The sequence below is a fragment of the Marmota marmota genome, unplaced genomic scaffold (assembly GCF_001458135.2).
Source record: "Marmota marmota marmota unplaced genomic scaffold, marMar, whole genome shotgun sequence".
In the NCBI taxonomy this organism is placed as follows: domain Eukaryota; kingdom Metazoa; phylum Chordata; class Mammalia; order Rodentia; family Sciuridae; genus Marmota; species Marmota marmota.
Window position 1 is genome coordinate 9,705,785 of NW_026000051.1, and position 6,470 is coordinate 9,712,254.

At 36.1% G+C, this 6,470-nt stretch overlaps 1 pseudogene; it reads left to right on the forward strand.

Annotated features, from left to right (window-relative positions):
- Window positions 1-540: 540 nt before the first annotated feature.
- On the forward strand, window positions 541-2,122 carry LOC107152219 (annotated as a pseudogene).
- Window positions 2,123-6,470: the final 4,348 nt, after the last annotated feature.

Below are 6,470 nucleotides of genomic sequence, written 5' to 3' on the forward strand. Positions count from 1 at the left end.
CAAGGCCCTGGGTTCAATCCCCAGCACCATTAAAAAAAAAAAATAGTAAACCTCATGTTTTTCTACCTTTTTGGACTAACTTCATTTTCTTCCAGGTTGCATATATGGGTCTAAAACATTAGGGAAAAGATGAAAAGGGAGTATTCTAGATCTTCCAAGAAAAGAAGAGAGAAAAAAAGAAAAAGGACAATGAAGAAAAAAACAAGAATACATAAGGAGACATTGGTACTGTTCGCTTGAGAAAATAATCACAGAAATGTTCAGATGCTGGACTTCCTAAAATTAAGATGTAGTTAGAGCTTGAAGAAAATAACCCTTGAGCTCAAAGGGCAGTATGGGAGAACAACCAAAGCACAGACTCTGAAGCTAGACTGGCTGGATCTCAAATACTGACTTTGACATTTATTAGCTGTTTGGTACTAAGCAAATTATTCAATTAATCTGAACCCATGTTTCCTCATATGAAAATAATGATAATAACAGCATTTAATAATAATAACAGGACATTGAAAGGATTCACTGTTATATAAGCACTTAAACATGGTGCGTGGCATTCAGTAAGTGCTCCATAACCTCTAGCTATTACCACTTAGACAACTTCTACTCTCATTAAAAAAAAAAAAAAAAGTGACATTGCTTGATTTGTTCTCTGTTTCACAGAAAACGTTCTGATGTTATAACAATAACTGACTGGCATGCTCCAATCATATGGCAAGAAACTTACAATAGACAGGTCCTGGAAAAATATTACAAAAGGCTGAACATTACCATAGGCTTGGCTACACTTGCTACTAGAAAGTAGGTGATACTAATATTTGTCCTTTTTATTTTGGAAAAATATGGATGAACATGCATGGTCTTTCTATATGCAAAGAACTACTCATGATTAACCCTGATCATTATTTCTGGCTGTCTGTCTAACTGTATAGTGGTTATTTTCTCAAGCCTAATTGAGTCCTTAATGCTACTTCTAAATCTTTTCATTAATATCCATTTAACTCTCTTTCTTCACAATAAACTTTATGGCTTTTCTCATGTTCCCATTCTTTTTTAAAAAAAAATTAATTTATTTATTTCTTCTAATTTGTTATATATGACAGCAGAATGCATTTAAATTCATAGTACACATATAGAACATAATTTTTCATGTCTCTTATTGTACATAAAGTAGAGCCACACCATTCGTGTCTTCATACATATACTTGAGGTCTTTTTCACTAACAAATATAGTTGAAGTTGTAGACCCAGCCTCTTTACCCTTACCTTTGTTACCATCCTTGATGCAAACGTTAGCATGCTAAGTGACATATATTCTCCTGATGAATTGTAGCAAAACAATCCCTTTTTTCATGTTTCATAGATTTACAAATCTATAGCTGGAACAGTTCCTAGAATCTGCTAATAAGCGCTTTATGGTTGGCTACAATGTTATCTTCTACATCTTCACTGATAACACCAAAAGAATACCTCTAGTGGAGTTAGGTACTTTCAGAACGTATAAAATATTGCTTCTAATTGAAGAAGGATCATTGGCAGACAGTGACTTCATATACATGAAGACTTTGAGTGTGTATCTCATAGACAGCATCCAGCGTGAAGTCAACTTTTTCTTCCTTATGACTATAAACCAGATCTTTAAGAGTGACTTTGGAGTAGAATCTCTGGGCAAATCAGTAGCTCAACTCCATGCATGGTGGTATTTTTAAAATACTAGAGAGTATCCTTATGAGAGAAGAACTAAATCAACAGCTTTCATTCCCTTCGGACAAGGAGATTTCTATTACCATCGTGCTATTTTTGGTGGAACACCACGTATGATTTTAAACTTCATTAGACAATATCTAAAAGGATTTGTGCAAGACACCACAAAAGAACTTAACTGCATGTATGAAAGCTACCTAAACAAATATTTTTTTTGTCAATAAACCCACTAAACTGTTATCACCAGAATACAATTGGGATCCAAAATTTAAAACTCCTCCACAAATAAAACATGTTAAAATAGTATGGCAGTCAGAAATGACTTGATAGTTATATTAGGCTTCTGGATTAATAAAGGAATCACAACAATTCCTCAACTATATAACTTGTGAAATTTTTGAGTTTTTCAGAAACTCAGAAAAATGTACAACCTTCCAAAATAAATTACTTTTCTCCTTCCAATTTTGCATTGTTTAATTCTACCTAGGTTGGATAAAGAATAAACAGAAGATATTTTCATGTGAAATTATTATTTATATAATGTTATTATATGTGTATTACAAATAATGTGGAAATACCTTTGGAGGTATACAGTGATTTTTATGAAGAAACATAGGCCCTAGTTCAGGAGGAAATTATACATATTTATATATATACAACATCAAAATAAATGTGTAAGGAAAAAATTATTATTCAAAAACTTGTACATCAGATATTTACGATGTTTTTCAGCATTGTGATATACATTGCTTGTGATTAATAACCTCAATCAGTATTCAATCAGTCTAACATCTGACTGAATTTAGGCAAATTAAAGATATTTTTCTAGGATGGACTTGGTGGCAAACACCTGTAATCCTAGCTACTCCAGAGGCTAGGGTAGGAAGATTGCAAGTTTAAGGCCAGTCTGGACAACTTAACAAGATTCTGTCTCAAAATAAAAAAAATAAAATAAAAAGAATGGGGGCTGTAGCCCAGTGTTAGAGCACCCCTGGATCCAATCCCCTGTACCAGAAAAAGGAAAGAGCAAACAAAAACCGATATCCTTCCAAATAAATATCTTACTTTTATTGTTATAAAGAGAGATCTTGAGTTCATATTTCTTAATGCTACAGGAGTGTTATTGTTTAAGTAGACATTTACTGAACTCTAAGGTAAAAGTACTCTTCTGAGTGCAGTTAGGGATAGATAGGAAAATGTTAAAAAATAATTTATCCTCTGGGTGATAAGACTATTTGTTAGTGTTTCTTTTGCAAGTTTAAAAGTGCTAAAAAAATCACAGGAAGCTATAGATAGAATGCAATAGTGACTCAGGAAAGGAAGCAGTCACTCTGTAAGAACATATAGTCATCACAATTATGTCATAAATAATTTCATAAGTTTAGTGAGACATAGGAGAGTTAGAAAAACTAGAGGCTCTAAAACCAAAGTAAGTCATTATTTTTGTCCCTTTTATGGGAGAAAAACTGAAACTTAGTAAGTTAAGCTAAGTATTATTAGCTATAAAACATTAAAATTGTAAAGAATATTGATGACGACTGTGGCAGGAAGATCTAAGAGGACCCCAAATGAGCCAGTTCTAGCATTCATCTTCTTGCATAATATGGCTGCCCTGCTCCTTACCTTTGAGTATGAGCTGAACATAGTGAGTTGCTTCCACCCAATAAATTAAGAGATGTCACTTTCATGACTGGGTTGGGGAAGATTGTGACTTCTATCTTACTAGCAGACTTTCTTGCTGCCCTGGAGGTAGTTAATTTCCATGTTGAAAAGGCCCTCATAGCAAGGAACTGAGGGTAACCTCCAGCTGACAGCCAGAAAGAAACTGAGGTCCTCAGTCCAACAACCCTCAAAAAATTGACTACTACTAACAACCACATAACTGAGCTTGAAAGCAAATCTTTTCCCAGTCAAGTCTTCAGATGAGACCTCATTGTCATCTAACACTCTGATTTCTGCCTTGTGAGAGAAGATCCAGTTAAGCCTTGTCCAGGTTCCTAACCTACACAGTGACCCATGCCCAATGTTTCTTAACCCTCCTCAGCCCAGGAGGATGCTTCACTTTCTGAGGGGCAACAGTAGAAACTGAGGAAAAAGCCATCAGCACCAGGTGACCTGGAGAGCAGGCCATGGGAAACACTCTCTGCTGTATAGGCCCAGCATCCTCTTCCTACCACCTAGCAGTACTGAAGAGCCCAGGAAAGCCCCTTCCACCCCTCAAGCAACACCAGCAGAAAACAAGCAGTCCAGAGGGCAGGCTCAGAGAAGCACTCGCTGCCCCAAGGCCCAGAATGCTCCCACACCCCACCTAGCAGGAACAGGCCTGAAAAACTATACTCCACTCATGAAAGTAGGACCAGCAGGATCAAGCAGGAGTCTCAGCAGTACCAGGTGAACAGAGCAAACCAGAATCTCTCTGTATTGTTTCTGAAACTGTATTTCCATTGGAAACACACCCTAAAAAGTAAGCCAGGAACTAACTACTGTATTAGTCAGTGTTCTGCAATAAAACAGACAATACAAAGGAAAAAATGTATATAAACACACATACACATATGTGTGTACACAGTTCTTCTTTATTCAATCTACTAATTAAAATGCTAATTTTCTCCAGAAACACCTTCACAGACATACCCCAAAATGGTGTTTTAGCAGCTATCTGGGCATCTTTTAACCCACTCAAGTTGACACACAGAATTAACCATCATGATTTCATTTATATGACATTTGGGAAAGGCAAAACTGTAGAGAATAGACAGATCAGTGATTGCCAGGGGTTTGAGGAAGGGAAGTTTAAATAAGTGAAGCACAAGGGATTTGGGGGGATAGTGAAATTATTCTGTGTGATGCTCTAATGATGGATCCATGTCATTGTGCACGTGTTCACAGCACTGAATGGACCTTTATGCACGTAATTTTCTTTGAAATCATGTAAGTGGTCAGAAGATCCCAGGATGATATATGAACACTGATAAAAGAATCTAACTATATTACAAATGTAGGAAATAACCTCACTGAACAGGTTGAATAGAAAACATGTTAACCTAACTTTGAAACTTTGGAAATAAGTGGAAACCATAAGTCTAAAGACAAAAGAACTACACATAAAAACTGGACTCCAGTTGGTAAAATTGTTTCTCATGGGGGTATGGATCAATAATTCTCAGGTCATACCACAAAGACATACCAAAATTGAACAATTAAGCAAATGGATGGTAGATGGTGGGAGCAAGATGTTTCCCTGTTACAATGTAAAGTTACAGACAAGCAAGAGGAGGCCAGAATGATGTCCATGATTTCCATGAAAATTGAAGACATCATATGAACTCATGTTTAGCTTAATATAGATATGAATGAATTTTGTAGAAATACTCATAAATATGTGTTTGTACAGAAATTAGTAGAAACACACATATTTCCTTGTTATGTTAGCTGAGAGGGACTTAGAAACAATGACACTGCAGTAGCAACAAGTAGATCTCACACCTACATCTTGGTTTCTAATACTTTAATAAAAAGAACCAGGGGTTCCTTGGAGAAATGGCTGATTCCAGAGAATTCATGGGGACTATACAAGATGAGCCTGAAATATGTTCTAGTGCCAGAAACTAAGAAAGAACAAAAAGAACACAATGATGGGAGCTGGGATGTGGCTCAAAAGTAGAACACTTACCTAGCATATGTGAGGCTCTGGGTTCAATCTCCAGGAAAGGAAAAAGAGAAAGAAGGAAGGAAAAAGAAAAGGGAAAGAGAAAGGAATCACAATGATGGAAACATGTTCAAGGGACACAGAAGTCAACTGAAAGAGCTTCCAGTGGGGCAATTTGAACAATAAAATAAATAATATAGTATTGGATTCTAACCCAAAGTCTTAAACAAATATACGTAAGTCCATACATATCCGAAAAAAGTGAATAATTACAAAAGAATTCTGAGTAATTTATTCAGATAATCTGTCTTCAAGGAGATGGAGAATAGCTCCCCCAAATCAAGTCCAAAATCAATTAATAAATTATGGGCTATACATAGTGACTTCCTTCCAAAGATAAAAAACAATAGTGAAGTGGAGAAAAAGAAAAGTAATTTTGCAGTGGAGAAATTTGATAAAAATCTAACTTGGCCAAATTATCAAGGTAAGTGTCAATAGTGATAAACCATGTTGATAGCAGATATCCTTCATATGCTGTAATGATAATGGTACTGTTAGAGTTTAATTATGTCTCAAAAATATGTATTCAAGTCCTAAGCCTCAGTCTTATAATTGTGTCCTTATTTGGAAATAGGGTCTTTGCAGGTATTGTTAGTTAAGACAAGGTCATTAGGGTGGGTCTTAATCCAATATGGCTTATATCCTCAAAAGATGACGCCAATTTTGACACAGACACACAAAGAAGATGGCCATATGAATACAGAGGCAGAGATCAGAGTGATGTGTCTACAGGATTACTGACCATCACCAGAAGCTAGGGAGAGGTAATGACACAGATTCTTCCTCTCAGACTTCCAAAGGAACTGATCCTGCTTACACCTTGATTTTGGACTTCTAGCTCCAGAACTGTGAAGAACGATAAGTTCTTGTTGTTTCAAGTCACCCAGGTTGTAGTACTTTGTTGTGTATCACAGGCAACTTACCTCTGTGGTCTTCCTCCCACAAAACCCACAATGTTGGTCTAATTGTGATGAGCACATCAGACAAGTCCAATTAAGGGACATCTGCAGACAAGTAAAATTGTGCAGTAATTGATATTCCTAAAAACTGTCAAGGAAAG